The 17,871-nt window shown below is 38.8% G+C and overlaps 1 pseudogene; it reads left to right on the forward strand.

Annotated features, from left to right (window-relative positions):
• Nucleotides 1-4,977: 4,977 nt before the first annotated feature.
• Nucleotides 4,978-6,526, forward strand: LOC149268259 (uncharacterized; annotated as a pseudogene).
• Nucleotides 6,527-17,871: the final 11,345 nt, after the last annotated feature.

Here is a 17,871-nt window from a genome sequence, read left to right on the forward strand (position 1 = left end):
CAGCAAGAACTAATAGAATTACCAGAACAGGGTGTGTTAAAAATGAAATCAGATTGCACCGCTCGATCAGGAGATAAGACCATAATAGCTCATAATAATGATATTCACACTGAAAGACACGAGAAAATCGCACCCTTATACGTAGGAATGATTGTTGACGTTCCAAAAATAGTTTGGAACCCATTAGAACTATCAAGAATAAACCATACTAAAGAAATTGAGCATTTACAAATAGCAATACAGCAAATGAAGGAGAGGCATATAGAATTAAAAGGGCTTCATTTTCATCACATATCAGGTCATGCTTCTATGTTAATAAGTATTTTTATTGCATTAATATTAATCATATATACAATAAGAAAATGTAATGTAAAGAGGCGATTAAAAGCTATAACGTTTCCTGGTCCCATATAATTTGAAACATAAAAAATATATATATTCGATAACCTGCGCGTTATCAAACTAATATTAAAATTAAAAAAATTAAAAAACAAATATATTTTTGGCCCCTCTGACAGAATGTTGAAAACATGTCAATACTGGATGATCTGCGAGTCATCGAACAAAAAATAAACATTTTTACAGCCACAACATTTTTGGGCCCCTGGCAGAATGTTCAAACATGAACATACATAATAATAACAAGTAAGAAAACTCTAGTCGAGAGTGCTCGACTAGATACTACCCTGAACCCAACGATTAAAAATGCCCATTTAGTAAGGCTGAAATTTCAATTTCGATGTATTTAAAAATATAAATAAAATACCAAACTCATTTAATAAAATATAAAAATATTTTGAAACAATTAAAAAAGTTAACAACAGTTGCATCGATCGGGATTCGAACCGCGACTTCTCGATCGAGCGTCAAGCAGCTAACACACTAGGCCACCCCACTCCTGCTAGCAGCGCTTGCAAAACTCAAATAGATTCACTGCTGCAGCGCCATCTACCAAAACTAAACGAAACTAACTGCTGATGTGATTCTAAGAATCTGCTAGAATAACCAAACTATTAAAAACGCACATAAAGTATGGTTAAAATTTCAATTTCGGTGTATTTAAAAATATAAATTAAATAGAAAACTCATTTATGAAAATATAAAAATATTTTGAAACAATTAAAAAAATTTAACACCAGTTGCACCGATCGGGACTCGAACCGCGACCTTTCGATCGAGCGTCATGCATCTAACACACTAGGCCACCTCACTCCTGCTAGTGGCGCTGGCAAAACTCAAATAGATTCACTGTTGCTGCGCCATCTACCAAAACTAAACAAAACTAACAGCTGATGTAATTCAACGAATGTTTTTGTTGTAGCTGCTGCACGTGCTTTTGTTAATTGGCCAAATATTTGATTATTTTTTATTAATTTTTGACTGAATGGAATTTAATGAAACTTTCAGCATATGATCTACATATTATATTGAATATTTGAGAATTTTAGAAAAAAGAAAAATCATTCACAATTAGCTATAGTGGCATCTGATTTGAACTTGAATGTTTTTACTCGATAAAAACATAACGGGATGATTTATCGAATTTTAAAAGCAAACTCGACGTCCGCGCTGTATATACGGTCATTTAAAAAAAAATTCAAGTCTCTAGCTCTTATATCTTCGGAAATCGACGCGTTCAAACATACGGACAGACGGACAGACGGACAGACAGACAGACGGACAGGGCCAAATCAACTCAGCTCGTCGCCCTGATCAAGAATATATATACTTTGTGGGGTCTGCCATGCCTCCTTCTGCCTGTTACATACATTTCAACAAAACCATTATACCCTGATTTCCCATTTTCAATGGGTTCAGGGTATAAAAATAGAGACAATACTCGAAAACCTGCGCGTTATCCGACACAATGTAATAAATATGTCACCCCTTAGTTACAACGACCAATGCAGCGACCAATATGTAAATGTAACATGAGCCTGGGCCCAGCGATCTAAAAAAGGGATACTTGAGTAAACATCTTTGCACTTGTTTGTATGAGAAAATGCACCCTTCCAGTGACTGGAAGTAGTTTTAAGAGTCTCTGTTAGGTATATAATAACTAGGATTTTAAGCAATAAACAGTTCCGTTTCAATCTTCAATTCGGGAAAAAAGAAACAGCCTAAAAGTAGGCAGTGCGCTGAGCATAGTGGCTTAGCATAGTTGAACGAGATCACGGATGTGGCAATCCCGAATCTCCAGTAATAACAGGAGAAATTGTCATTCTCAGCCAGGCCATAAAAAACTTTTACCAAGCGATGACTTGTCGCTTCATGGGATCGGCCATATTTTCCTCTTTCTTTTCCAATCTCAACCACCGACTGAAAAGGTTGTGCAAAAATCACACTGTGAAATAGTGTAAAGTTAATTTGAAAATTAAAGAAAAATTTTAAAGTGAAAGTACTATTTCTTTTGTGCAAGTGCCAAACTAATGAATTCGGTAAGGAGAAAGTAGTGGCATTTCCATAAGTCAGAATATAGGCCTAAAATCATTTCGCACAAACCTCTTTGCAGGTTTGGCACCCAGCAAAAAATGTTAATTTTTTTTTTTTGCCAAAGTGCAATTGCGGCGCACAACTAAATCTTTACATCGGCGCACAACCAAATCTTTGCATCGGAGCACAACTAAATCTTTACATCGGCGCACAACCAAATCTTTGCATCGGCGCACAACTAAATCTTTGCATCGGCGCACAACTAAATCTTTGCATCTGCGCACAACCACCATTTTTTTGTTAGCACAGCTTGCCGCCCAACCGAAATGGAAGCGCTTTCATCGCGGGACAGCACAGTAAGTGGAGCTGCATTATAAATTTAACAAATTCCATATTTATTTTTTCGTATCAGTCAGCGTTTTTTTTAACACCCGCTGCATTAAAAAGAAAGAACATAATGCATAAATTTTAATCTCTATCCACTTCTACCTTCCTCATTTCGATCAGCTGGTTTAAGGCGGAGAGAAAAAGCTCCCCGAAAGCTTTCTTTTTCGTCTGTTTATAATCTCGTATTCTCTATGCCCAAAACCACTATTTACATATGTATAATTATTTTGTTTATATTAAATCTAATGAAGTTTAATAAAGTTTAATTATTTTGGGGCCATGCGGCGCGTTTCTATAGGTCTTTAGCTCTCCTAGCTGGGAATGGGGTCGCTGACAATATAGGCAGGTAGCCAGCGATCTCTCTCTCTTTTTTTCTCTCTTCTAAGCAAGTGGCCGAAGATAATCGTTTGCACGCGATTTTTATTAATAAATATATCTTGGCAGCGCTAGGAGTCGCAGTTCCCCTCTTCTTACCCCTTCCCTTCTCCCGATGACCCATTGGCCGGATCCAGCGCGTGCACTGCTCTAATCCTCCTATTCTACCATCTGCGCTTGATAATGTAACTCGTTACAGCATTAATTTTAAAAGCATATATTTATTTTGGCGCCCAACGTGGGGCCCGATTAGTCCGGCAGCCCCGACAACAATCGATGCAAGTCATTATCAGCTGATTTGTTTTATCTCTTCGATGTGTCTCGGTCCACTTTAGCAAAGTGCATGCAAAAGCAATAATGCATTCCAGTTTATTAAAAGGAACGTGCGTACCTAATATTACATATTCTTGTAGCTGGATGTGGATATCAATGGACACGATCTATTATCCTCCGCGCAACGAATTTGTGGTATCGCCGCCTTAATGACTATAATTTTAGTCATGAATATGGTTTATGTCATTTTTGCTTCTGTTTCGTTTTGTACTCTTTACTAAAATTTCCTACTTTCTTAGCACCTTTGTACCCGTCTAAATTTATCTATTGGATGTGTTCGCATGGGACCCCAAAATCATATGTAATTGAAATATTCTTTTGAATTTGGTTTACTTATTATTTTATTTTTTTGCAGTTACTGTTTTGCGGATTTAATTTTGTTTGCTTTCTTCAGTTTTTATACCCTGAACCCATTTTCAATGGGAAATCAGGGTATAATGGTTTTGTGGAAATGTATGTAACAGGGAGAAGGAGGCGTGGCAGACCCCACAAAGTATATACATTCTTGATCAGGGCGACGAGCTGAGTTGATTTGGCCCTGTCCGTCTGTCTGTCCGTCTGTCCGTCTGTCCGTCCGTCCGTCTGTCCGCCTGTCCGTATGTATGAACGCGTCGATTTCAGAAGATATAAGAGCTAGAAAATGTCCGTAATTACAGCGCGCATATCAAGTTTATCATTAAAAATCGATAACTCATCCCGATCTTTTTTTTATCGATAAAAAACCTTATCAAAAACCAGTTATAAAATTATATCTTCTACACCTGTATGTATGCTTATATGCAATTTATACAATTTCGGTTTTTGTCAAAATTAACTCCCCACCTCTAAATTCACCCCCTCACCCTCACTTTTGTAAAAAGCGTATTTCAAATACTAGAGACTTGTGCTTTGGCAATTACATGCATATTCATGTTATAATCATAATCTAAAAGTTTCATGAAGATCGTACGTCCATAAAAAAAGTTATTAAGCAATTAAGTTCTCATAGTAAGCGCACACTACAGCCCATGCGTGTTTATGCGTGGGTGCTTGTGTGTGTATGTGTTTGTGTATGTGTTTGTGTATGTGTTTGTGTATGTGTGTGTGTGTATGCGTTTGTGTGTGTATGCGTGTGTGTGTGTATGTGTGTCTGTATGCGTGTGTGTGTATGTGTGCCTGTGTGTGCGTACGTGCCTGTGTGTGTGTGTGTGTGTGCGTGTTTCTTCTGTAAGCTGAAAGACGCGAAAAATTATTGAAATATCTATTGCTCCAAGGGTTCAGGGGATCTCGTAGTCGAGCAGTCTCGACTAGAGCTTTCTTACTTGTTTTTTTTTTTTTGCTTTTATATAGGGAATTATCAATTAGTTGATTTATTGTGTTCCTTTTATTTTTTTTTTTTTTTTTTTAGTTAGTTTAACTGAATTATTTAATTCTTTATTATTCCTACTAGTTAATAGTCAGTTAAGTTTTTTTTTTTGACTTACTTTCCATTTCCTTGTAATATAGTTGCCAATTATATCGATTAGAAAATGCCTTTAACGCGTAGTAGCGAAAATTTATCCCGGCCTGACGAGCCTATCATAAACTGTTTTATTTGTACAGAATCTATTATTAACGAAAGCCAGCTATTTAAAACAAGTTGTGGCCATACCTTTTATCAATCGTGTTTTAACACTAAGATAGCTAATAAGACAGTTTGTCCAGTTTGTAAACAGTCGTTGCGTTTACAGAGTGTTGCCGTCAGCACAGAATCTTCAATGGATAAGCCATCAGGGTCGAATGCAGCAACCAAAACTAGATCTCAGGCAAGAAAGACAGCAACCTCCAATATGTCTGAAGGTGATATCTCGTCACCAGTCTTGGTTCCTTCAGTGGCGCCCACACTTACTCCAGACTTGGCTACAATGATAGCTGACGCCATTTCTGCCGCTTCACTTCGGCAAACCGAGTTGATAGCTCAGATTTCTTTGAGGCAAAGTGAGACGTTGTCGCAGGTGATAGAGAGTGGCTTCCAGAAACTGCTTTCATCATCCGCAGAGCCGCATACAAGTCGCAGTCCCATACTGCCAGTGCAAGATAATACCAGCAATCTCGGCCAACAAGAGTTTCAACCAGCCTCAACTATATCTGGAACCCATTCAAACAATAGATTCACGTCATTAGGAACGGATTTGCGACCAGATCGCATCAGCCAAATTATTTCAAATTGGAAGGTACGTTTCAATGGCAAAACGGCCTTGTCAGTAGAAGATTTCATTTATCGAACTGAAGCTCTTACGCATCAGACTCTAGAAGGCAATTTTGAGCTGTTGTCTAGATACGTTAGCAACCTCTTTGATGGTAGTGCGAGTGATTGGTTTGGCGCTATCACAAAAGTGTGCCTGGGATTCGCTGGCAAGAACATTGTTTTGCACTTAGAGAGCAATTTAATGATGATAGAACTGACCTTCATATCCGAGCTGCTATCGATAGGCGTAAGCAAAAGATAGGCGAACCCTTCGATGAGTTCCATGAGGCCATCGTATCACTTGCGGACAAACTTTCGAGTCCCTTGCGTGAGTTATCTCTAATCCAAATTCTCCGTAATAATTTGCTCCCTGAAATTCAGCATGAACTTCTTTATGAGAGAATTGAAAGAGTTGCTCAGCTACGCCATTTAGTGCGCACGCGCGAAATTTTCTTGCAAACGATTGGCAAGCCATTAGTTAATAGGCCGCATCCTATACCTATGCCACGTCGCTCAGTAAATGGAATGGCAATAGAGCGCGAGTCTTCGGATGAGGACGTAGACAGTCCAGAAGTATCAGCAGTAAATTTACTGTGCTGGAACTGTAATGCGACAGGGCACAGGTACCAAGATTGTACAGCGGAACGTCGAGTATTTTGTTATGGTTGTGGCAAACCCGACACGTATAAGCCTTCGTGCATGAAATGCAACAAGCATTCAAAAAACTTGTCAGCCCGTGCACCGTCGACCAGTGCACGCAAACAAATGAAGTCGACATCAACCAACACATAGATTTTCAATCCGTTGACTATACCAACGACCCAATTACGACCTCACAACTTTATGATGCCCATTCCGAAACAATACACACACAAATAAGCTCCAAATCTCGCTCTCAACTACGTCGCATCTCAGCAAACAAACGTCATAAGATAGAGCAGAAGCAGCTAATGTTAGCTGTGATAGCAAACGCTCAAGATATTAGGCCATATGCAAATGTTAGTTTATTAGGAAAGAGTATTACTGGCCTAATGGACACAGGAGCTTCCATAAGCTGTATTGCTGGTGAATTTTGTAATCATGTTCTTAATTCAAATATTGTATTTAAGCCTCTGAATTCATCTGTACGTACTGCAGTTGGCAAGGCGCAGAATATAATAGGCAAAATCACTACAGAAATCAAATTTAAAAATGAAACTAGAATGTTGACATTTTATATAGTCTCAAGATTTATATTTAGGGATAGATTTTTGGACCCAATTTAATCTTCTTCCGCTGGAGGTGGTGCCCACAGTTAATAATTTGTCTTCTTTAGAGGATCGCAACCTAAAACCACTTACAGTCACGCAGCATCAATTGCTGCTGCAACACGTTAACATGTTCCCTTCTTTTGCTAAACTGGGCTTGGGACGAACAACTCTTCTTTCGCATGAGATTAATGTCGCCGGAGCCGCTCCAATTAAGCAACGTCATTATCCAGTTTCACCAGCAGTAGAAAAGTTAATGTATGAAGAGCTGGACAGAATGCTTAAATTAGGCGTGATAGAGGAGTCACAAAGCGCTTGGTCTTCTCCAGTTGTGTTAGTTCGCAAACCAGGAAAGGTTCGTTTGTGTTTAGATAGCAGGCGTGTTAATGCGGTTACCGTTAAGGATGCATATCCTATGCCGTTCATTGAGGGTATTCTTAGTAGGCTACCAAAAGCTGAATTCATAACCAGCTTAGATTTAAAAGATGCTTTCTGGCAAATTCCACTAGAGCCGAAGTCACGCGATAAAACCGCATTTAGCGTACCTGGTAGGCCGTTGTATCAATACACGGTTATGCCTTTTGGGCTTTGTAATGCTCCACAGACAATGTCGAAGTTGATGGATAGAATAATACAAACTAATCTGCGTCGTGAAGTTTTTATCTATTTAGATGACTTGTTGGTAGTTTCAGATACTTTCGAACGGCATCTAAATGTCCTAAAAGAGTTGGCAAGTCACATAAAAACAGCAGGTTTGACCATCAATATTGAGAAAAGTAATTTCTGTCTCAAAGAGGTCAAATATTTAGGTCATGTGATTGGCAATGGCACAGTTAGCACAGACCCAGATAAAATTGTATCTATTACAGAATTCCCAGTCCCGAGGTCAGTCAAACAAGTTAGGCGGTTTTTAGGTATGACGGGATGGTACAATAAATTTATTCAGAACTATGCCACCATTGCATCCCCTATAACAGACACGTTGAAACATAGACAAAAATTTGTATGGGGTGAATCAGCTCAAAAAGCGTTCGAAGAACTCAAGGAGCAGCTTAGTACGGCTCCAGTTTTGCATAGTCCAAATTTTGACAGACCATTCTCTATACACTGCGATGCCAGCCATACAGGTGTTGGTGCTGTGTTAGTCCAGGTAACAGACAATAATGAAGAGGTACCGGTGGCTTTTATGTCTCGTAAACTTAACCGTTGTCAAAGGAATTATTCCGTAACGGAAAAAGAATGTCTGGCAGCTATTTTAGCGTTAAAAAAATTTAGAGCTTATGTTGAAGGACAATTTTCTGTAGTCACAGATCATGCTTCTCTAAAATGGCTCATGTCTCAAACTGACTTGAGTTCTCGGTTAACAAGGTGGGCTTTAAAACTTCAGGGTTTTGATTTTAAAATAGTCCATAGAAAAGGCAGTCAAAACATTGTACCAGATGCTTTATCACGAGTGTACACAGATGTGTCTGCAATTTCAGCCGATTGTTTAGTGGATCTCGACTCGGTTCATTTTAAGACATCTGACTATCTAAAAACTCAAAGCCAAAATATTAGCCAATCAATCTAGATCACCAGATGTAAAGGTAGTTGACGATTATATATATCGGAGAGCCGATCACGCGTCGGGTGAGAAAGTAGCCGATGATTTGTGTTGGAAACTTTGGGTTCCCCAATCGCTGGTTCCAGAAGTCCTTAAGAAGGCCCACGAGCCTCCACTAGCTTCTCACCCAGGCATAAACAAGATGCTAGATAAGCTGCGCCGCTATCTTTATCGGCCGAAAATGGTAGTAGATGTAAAAAAATTCGTTAATAATTGCGAGAGTTGTAAGTGCAACAAGCACCCAAATTACACACTACGTCCACCCTTAGGAAAATCGGGCTCAACGCAACGCGTGCTCCAAGAACTTTATATTGACTTTCTAGGTCCATATCCGCGAAGTCGCACCGGGAATATAGGAGTCTTTGTTGTTTTAGACCATATGTCGAAATTTCCCTTTTTGAAACCCGTAAAAAATTTGACTGCCGACGCCATCACAGACTATTTAGAGCAGGACTTGTTTCATTGCTTCGGAGTTCCTGAAACTATAGTCTCTGACAACGGTGTACAGTTCAAGTCTCAGTTGTTCAACGTATTATTACAAAAGTATGGTGTTAACCATACATATACGGCCGTTTATTCCCCACAAGCAAATGCTTCGGAGCGAGTCAACCGATCGGTGATAGCAGCAATAAAGTCATATATTGCACCTGACCAAAAAGATTGGGACGCTCATCTAAGCTCTATCTGTTGCGCTCTGCGTTCAGACGTGCATTCGGTTATCGGCATTAGCCCTTATCGAATCGCCTTTGGCCAAAATATGGTGACCAATGCATCCACGTACAAACTGCTACGTAATTTAAACTTCTTAGAAGATCGCGCTATTCGATTTAATCGTGAAGATTCATTTGATCTTATACGCGACAGGGCAAAGGATTGCATGCAACAACAACGTACTCGAAACGAGAATATCTATAATATGCGCTGTCGTGATGTTTCGTTTGTGGTAGGTCAAGAAGTTTACAGGCGTAATTTTCAACAAAGTAATTTCGTACAGGGTTTTAATGCGAAACTAGCTCCGAACTTCGTAAAGGCAAGAATTAAAAAAAAACTTGGCAATAGTTATTACGAAATTGAAGATTTGCAGGGTCGCTTGATTGGTAAATACCATGCAAAAGACCTAAAACAATAATCGCAGAGTCCAGCGCGAATCACCCTATAGTGTGATTTTGGTCGGTGGGTCTTGTAGTGGCGCTGGAATAGAGGGAAAAAAGAAACAGCCTAAAAGTAGGCAGTGCGCTGAGCATAGTGGCTTAGCATAGTTGAACGAGATCACGGATGTGGCAATCCCGAATCTCCAGTAATAACAGGAGAAATTGTCATTCTCAGCCAGGCCATAAAAAACTTTTACCAAGCGATGACTTGTCGCTTCATGGGATCGGCCATATTTTCCTCTTTCTTTTCCAATCTCAACCACCGACTGAAAAGGTTGTGCAAAAATCACACTGTGAAATAGTGTAAAGTTAATTTGAAAATTAAAGAAAATTTTTAAAGTGAAAGTACTATTTCTTTTGTGCAAGTGCCAAACTAATGAATTCGGTAAGGAGAAAGTAGTGGCATTTCCATAAGTCAGAATATAGGCCTAAAATCATTTCGCACAAACCTCTTTGCAGGTTTGGCACCCAGCAAAAAATGTTAATTTTTTTTTTTTGCCAAAGTGCAATTGCGGCGCACAACTAAATCTTTACATCGGCGCACAACCAAATCTTTGCATCGGAGCACAACTAAATCTTTACATCGGCGCACAACCAAATCTTTGCATCGGAGCACAACTAAATCTTTACATCGGCGCACAACCAAATCTTTGCATCGGCGCACAACTAAATCTTTGCATCGGCGCACAACTAAATCTTTGCATCTGCGCACAACCACATATAAGCAGTGCTGCAGAATACCGCATCATACATATATCTCCGCACCTGCACCTGTTGCACAATAATCATTGCCTTTTTTATTTAAGAAGTCCCACTTTTAACAAATATTGATGTACTAATTTGTATTATAGGCACCGAGTTCATTTTTTTTTTTTTTTTCTTTTTTTTTGCATTTCACCATGAATATAATATAATAGTTAAATAGTAGAATAATTTAAAAATAACATTAGTCAATAAGCTTAACCTCCTCCCGATGAACATTTCCCATTCGTATTTTATGCATTATATTTTTTTTGTAGTTGCATATACATTTTTTTGTTAGCACAGCTTGCCGCCCAGCCGAAATGGAAGCGCTTTCATCGCGGGACAGCACAGTAAGTGGAGCTGCATTATAAATTTAACAAATTCCATAATTATACTCATTCACGAAAGTGAATCAGTATATTGGTTTTGTGCAATGTCCGTCTTGCTGTCCGTCCGTCTGTCCGTCTGTCCGTCTGTCCGTCCGTCCGTCTGTCCGTCTGTCCGTCTGTCCGTATGAACGCAATCTATTTCGGCGCTATTGAAGCTAGAGACTTGAAATTTGGAACACATACTCGTGTATATCTCCGATTTATAAAGTGTTAAAATTTTCCCGATCCGCCCGCTAGGCGCTAGGGGCGTGGCAAATCGGAAAATGCATTTTCCGATATACCAGAAATCATGTTTGTTGAAGAGCTAGAAAGCTGAAACTTGGTATGTAGGTCCGCGTTGACCACCCAAGATCACGAGCTATGGCGGATATATCTACGCCCATTGGGGGCGTGGCAAATCGGATAAAACTGTATCTCCTAAAGTTGTAAACCTAGAATGCTGAAATTTTGCACGTCAGCTAATGGTATGATTCTATAAAGTCTGAAGATAAATTATAAGTCTACGCCCGTTGGGGGCGTGGCAAATCGGACCTGAAGATATAGTGATTTTTTAAATTCTCCTATATTTTGGACACTATTGATGGCAGAGACCTCAAATTTTGTATATATACTCGGACTGATCACCCAAGACCAAAAAGTTTTGTCGGATATATGTCCGCCCACAGGGGGCGTGGCAAACCGCAAAAGTTTATATCTCCTAAAGTATAATAGCTAGAAGCTTCAAATTTGGATAGTTGAGTTACTGGTAGCCTCCTCTATCGATTCCCCAAAAATAATTTTTACGCCTCTTTAGGGGCGTGGCATATCGAAAAATACCCTGTAATTTTCACATTTTTTTAGGGTAAGCATTCAAACTTTGCAGTTAGGGTAACGTTATCTCTTTCTAAAAACTGACCAAAAATGAGGTGTCTAAGCCCAGTTGGGGCGTGGCAAATCGGAAAAACCTGTATATTCTACAGTATTAGAACGAAACTTAACTACTAAATTGTTGATGGGATGTGAATGAGTATTCCGCAGTCGGTAACGCCCGACTGCAACGTTCTTACTTGTTTTTTTTTCGTATCAGTCAGCGTTTTTTTTAACACCCGCTGCATTAAAAAGAAAGAACATAATGCATAAATTTTATGCATTTCTCTATGCCCAAAACCACTATTTACATATGTATAATTATTTTGTTTATATTAAATCTAATGAAGTTTAATAAAGTTTAATTATTTTGGGGCCATGCGGCGCGTTTCTATAGGTTTTTAGCTCTCCTAGCTGGGAATGGGATCGCTGACAATATAGGCAGGTAGCCAGCGATCAAGGTAGGGTGGGCACGGTCGGTCGCCTTAATATCAAAGGCCGACTTTCGCTGAGCAGGCACATATTTGCTTGCGCAGCGAGACCCAGCTTGGACAGGTATGTTGGTGTGTGTCTAAATCTGTTTTATCTCTATCTCTCTCTCTCTCTTCTTTTCTCTCTTCTAAGCAAGTGGCCGAAGATAATCGTTTGCACGCGATTTTTATTAATAAATATATCTTGGCAGCGCTAGGAGTCGCAGTTCCCCTCTTCTTACCCCTTTCCTTCTCCCGATGACCCATTGGCCGGATCCAGCGCGTGCACTGCTCTAATCCTCCTATTCTACCATCTGCTCTTGATAATGTAACTCGTTACAACCATCAATATTTAAAGAGAAATATCTGATGGCATAATGGCAGAAATCAGAGCCAATAAAGAGCTCATGAAAGTCGAAGTTGCCGACCACGCCATAGACACAGACCAACTTTATAGCTGGGACACGAGACCGAAAACATTAAAGCAAGCAATGTTTTCATTTGGTGGTTGGACCCCAATGGAAGAGTTGGTAAGACTTGTGGATAGGAAAGCTCTAAGATTAAGGAATGAAATGGCAAACGAGTCTGCCATATTAGAGCACAACATCCAGGAAGATATTCTATCCTATAAAGACAGGTTATCTTCCCGATGGAAAAAAGTCCAGTCAGCGCAAGCAGATTTAGAGGCAAGATATGAAGAGCATTCCTCCTGCAGCGATGAAATAGAAGAACTGGAATGCAGCCTCGACGAACTGTTAAATAAACTGAACAGAAAATTAGAGGACTTGCAAAACATAAAAGAAGACTCTCCGAAACGTCCCAGGACGTGGCCGACGTTCTTCGAGCGGTTCTCCAGTATAATTCACAACAGAAAGGATATCAGCGACAAGACGAAACTGATATACCTCAAAATGTATCTCAAAGGAGAAGGTCAACGAGTTAAAAGCCATTTCTCGATTGGAGTGGGTAACTACAAATCAGCGTGGGACTGTTTATGCAAGCGCTAAAAATGTTATTTGCCTGTGGACATGGAACTGCTGAGGGATAACGATTGCGTGAGCACCTCTGATAACAGTGACAAGGTCACCGCTGATGAGATGTTAGCATATCAAGCAGCCTTGGATGCAATTGTGTTCAAAACGTGGGATGTCAACCCGCCGGCAAGTCCCCATATGGGAGGAAAAATAAATAAAGCTACTGAACAAGGTAATAAAGTTCAAGTGGTAACAACAAAACCAAATATAGGTGAGGACAAGAGATCAATAAAAAAGATCTGGGCTCCACCAACTCCGGCAAAGGATCCGGAGCACATAGAAGATGCGAACGAGAATGGAATTTCTGCCACAACTTCGACATCGACGTTGAGTATCACTGAAGACACATCAACAGATATCCAATTGGAAGTTCGACCAATGGATGATATTTCCACAGTTGGCAGCACGACGGAAGAGCAAACTTCTGCGGAGACTGCAACAGCGACTGGAAGTGCAGCTGAAGAGAAAAGCAACAATGCCGACTCAAACTCTTCAGTGATGACCACAGCAGCGCCACCAACAATGAAAATTAAAGCTGCAAGTACAATTACATCAGAAGGAGTCAATTGGAAGTAGCAGCAACATATTAAAGGAAACAATCATAACCACTACAAGCAAAACAATAGGCACAATAAGGCATCAGCATCAATAGAAGGACATCTATCACTTGGAGGCTTTGGCCTCGGCAACAATGAAGCGATCGACAACTTCCTCAATAGATGCAATCAGCTATATTAATGCAACAAACGATGACACCTACAAGCTGCAGAATTTCTGTAAAGAGGCACGACTTCACTTGGCATGGGAGCCGCCACCTGAGCAAAAGACCAAGGCGATACTCATACTCATAGGCATACTCGGTTTATCTGGATGTCACATTTGGGCCCTGCAGAATGTTCAGGCACGAACATAAGGATTGCAAGCATGATCATTTCGTCAAGAATACTAACAATTATTAAATTTGTATTTGTCCTGAATATTGTTTAGAAATCCACAGATAGCAGTTCTGGACGTTACCCACTTTGGCCCCCCGCAGAATGTTCAGGCATGAACATAAGAATATACGAATATACATGCCTCCGACGCACTCAACAACTAGCAGGTAGTGCGCTGGGAAAAGATAAGGGTCACATGTACGGACTCTATAAATAGACAAATGGACATCAACCCTTGCAACCCCAGAGCACTGACCAGAGAACACATAGACTAGACATGTAGAACAAATTTTTCTACAGCAGAAAATGTTAAGTTGGTCGAACACTTTACTTCGTATTTGCTCGGCTCGGTCGCTGGAGGTTCGAGTGATGTATGTATGCATGTGAGCACAAGCAGCACCAGTGCACTATGGGGAATTTTGCCGTTTTTCGTGTATTTAGTCATTTTTGCTAAGTATGAAAATATATAATTTTTTTATTTAAACATATTAATAAAACTCCAAACATTAAGGTGCTGTACTCAAAATGTTAAATAACAGCCTACTGTTAAGAGTAACAGCTGTTAAAATTAGATGTTATCTTCGAAAAGCATCTGCCTTTACCTCACTGTTAAAAGACACAGTAGGTTGCGCAAAGAGCAGTCCCGTTACTTTTAATGTTAACTAACAGCACTCTTGTGACGTCATATTATCAGAGTTTCCTATGTTGTCCAGGCTGAAGCTTGGCAGGCGCTTCAGCACAGATCGGCTAAGTGGTCGAAAACAACCAAAATTAATTATATATAAGGAAATGTCAATAGCTTAAAATGTCAATAACTTAACAAGTAAGGAAGCTCTAGTTGAGACTGCTCGACTACGAGATCCCCTGAACCCTTGGTACCAATAGATATTTCAATAATTTTTCGCGTCTTTCAGCTTACACAAGAAACACGCACACACACACACACAGGCATGCATACACACACACGCATACAGACACAAACGCATACACACACTCACATGCACACACACATACACAAACACATACATACACATACACATGCACACACACATACACAAACACATACATACACATACACAAACACATACACTCACAAGCCCCCACGCATAAACACGCATGGGCTGCAGTGAGCGCTTACTATGAGAAATTAATTGCTTAATAACTTTTTTTGTGGACGTACGATCTTCATGAAACTTTCAGATTATAACATGGATATGCATGTAATTGCCAAAGCACAAGTCTCTAGTATTTGAAATACGCTTTTTACAAAAGTGAGGGTGAGGGGGTGAATTTAAGGGTGGGGGGTAAATTTTAACAAAAACCGAAATTGTATAAATTGCATGTAAGCATACATTAAAAATTTGGAGACTCTAGCAATAAAGGTGTAGAAGATATAATTTTATAACTGGTTTTCGATAAGGGTTTTTATCGATAAAAAAAGATCGGAATGAGTTATCGATTTTTAATGATAAACTTGATATGCGCGTTGTAATTACGGACATTTAAAAAAAAAATTGAAGTCTCTAGCTCTTATATCTTCTGCAATCGACGCGTTCAAACATACGCACAGACGGACCGACAGACAGACGGACAGAGCCAAATCGACTCAGCTCGTCGCCCTGATCAAGAATATATATACTTTGTGGGGTCTGCCACGCCTCCTTCTCCCTGTTACATACATTTCAACAAAACCATTATACCCTGATTTCCCATTGAAAATGGGTTCAGGGTATAAAAATGGTCAATCATTAATTTTATTACCATAAAATAAAGAAATTAAGTACACAATGGAATGAACTGGGAAGCCTCTCGAATGCAGCAATGATATGGCCAAAATGGCCAGCAAGTCAGCAGAAATTGTTAATGGACATAGTTAACCGGATTTTTGCCATCAGTATTGTTTATTTATGCCAATTTACCTACAAATTTAAATATAGTACACGTTGAATCTGCATCAATGCTGCTCACACCTGCTGTCATATCAGAAACATCCGGTAGAATGAACTAATATTTGTGTATTAATTGCCAAGTCGTAAACTTGTATGATTATGAGTATTGAAACCTAAGGAAAAACATAATCTGCCTGAATCAGCTCTTGAAACTTAGACAGAAGCTAATGCTGCGTATCATCTATGGCCATCGGATTTGTGATATAAAGAATGAAATTAGTACGTATAATGATGCGGATTGATGGGAAATGCATAATACTTAGTAGTAACTTTTTAGTTTTACAAATTCGAGCCTTAGATAGTAAGGTTAAATCCATTATATGCAAAAGTAAAAGTGGTCAAGGGATTGCATGATCAATAACTGCTTAGAAAACAATTTAGAGTATAAAAATTAGCAAAAGCCTTTATATTTTTCGATTCGTGAATCTATTTAGAACATGTGATTAGCCGCCCAGCCCATTTTATTTAGTCTACTAGTTTTAAGACAAATAACAGTGTCAAAGTTTGCTTGATTTTCATACAAATTCAAACGCGCGCCCACCATTTTCTGAAATAATCACGTCACGCTGTCAAATCAGCTGTTCGCTTTGCATAACCTACTATCAGTCAATCGTGTTCTCTGGTTAGTGCCACTGGTTACCAGAGTTCTCTGGTTAGTGATATTATCTATGGAGTATCTATTGTAAGATAGATCGATGGAACTTTCCCGTTGTCGATAGATCGCTACAGACGTAAGTTCAAACGTTCTTAATAAAATTATTAATAATATTTGAATCTATTTAACACAAACAATTTGATATATTTTGTACTATATAGTATATAGGTATCAAAACTGTTTCAAACTGTTAGAAAATCCACGGAAAAGTCGTCCGAAAGACGAAAGCTAAAAAGCTGTGGATATACTAAGTTTTTTAAACACAATAATTTGCTACATAATTGATTTGGCTATAATGGTTTTCAGTTTTAAGTTCAAGACTCTTGTTCATTCACAAGCTTTGTTTTTTAATTTTAAGCTAAATATTAAGACTCTCGTTAATCAAAGTCGAACTATTGTATTTGTTTTTTGTTGTAAGATATATAATAACCCTAATGAATTCGAGGTAAATTTTATGTTTTTCGTTTGAAGATAACAGTTTTTAAACTAAAATAGAAATATTATTTTACGAATTAAGACAAAAAATCGTAAACCTTTTTTTAATTGATTAAGTATTAAAGTTTTTAAATTTGATTCTTTTTTCTCTAAATTTTCTGCAATTTTGAATGTTGGAGCCCTTTTCGATGGAAACATCGATACTATCGATATTTAAAACCATCGGACTAAAAAAATGGATGGTCCACCGATGGATTTGCAACACTAGTACTCAGTGTTGCCGCTTTGGCCTATTTTCGTCCAGATCTGGCTTATTTTCAAGTGCGATTGCGGAAAAAATTTGGAAATCGCGGGTAGCGGAAAATCTGGCTTATTTATGAATTGAATTTGCTAATACATATTTTGTTTAATATCTGATATTAGGTACCGATTTTATTATTATTAAAGGCTAACATCACAAGTGGTTAGATAGATTTTCTGTTGCTGTTGTTACAGGGTCTTCAGCCAAGTCAATTTAATAAAATATAAAATAAGAAATAGGATGAACATTGATACATTAAACTCAATATCAACCATAAGGTAAAGGTAAATTTGGTAAAGAAATACAGTGTCATTAAAACAGAGAATGATATTATTAAAAATGTACATCCGAATTGAGCCGAGATAACAGATGATGTTT

Source organism: Drosophila arizonae, chromosome X (genome assembly GCF_054131065.1).
Source record: "Drosophila arizonae isolate 15081-1271.41 chromosome X, UAZ_ARI_1.0, whole genome shotgun sequence".
NCBI classification, from domain to species: domain Eukaryota; kingdom Metazoa; phylum Arthropoda; class Insecta; order Diptera; family Drosophilidae; genus Drosophila; species Drosophila arizonae.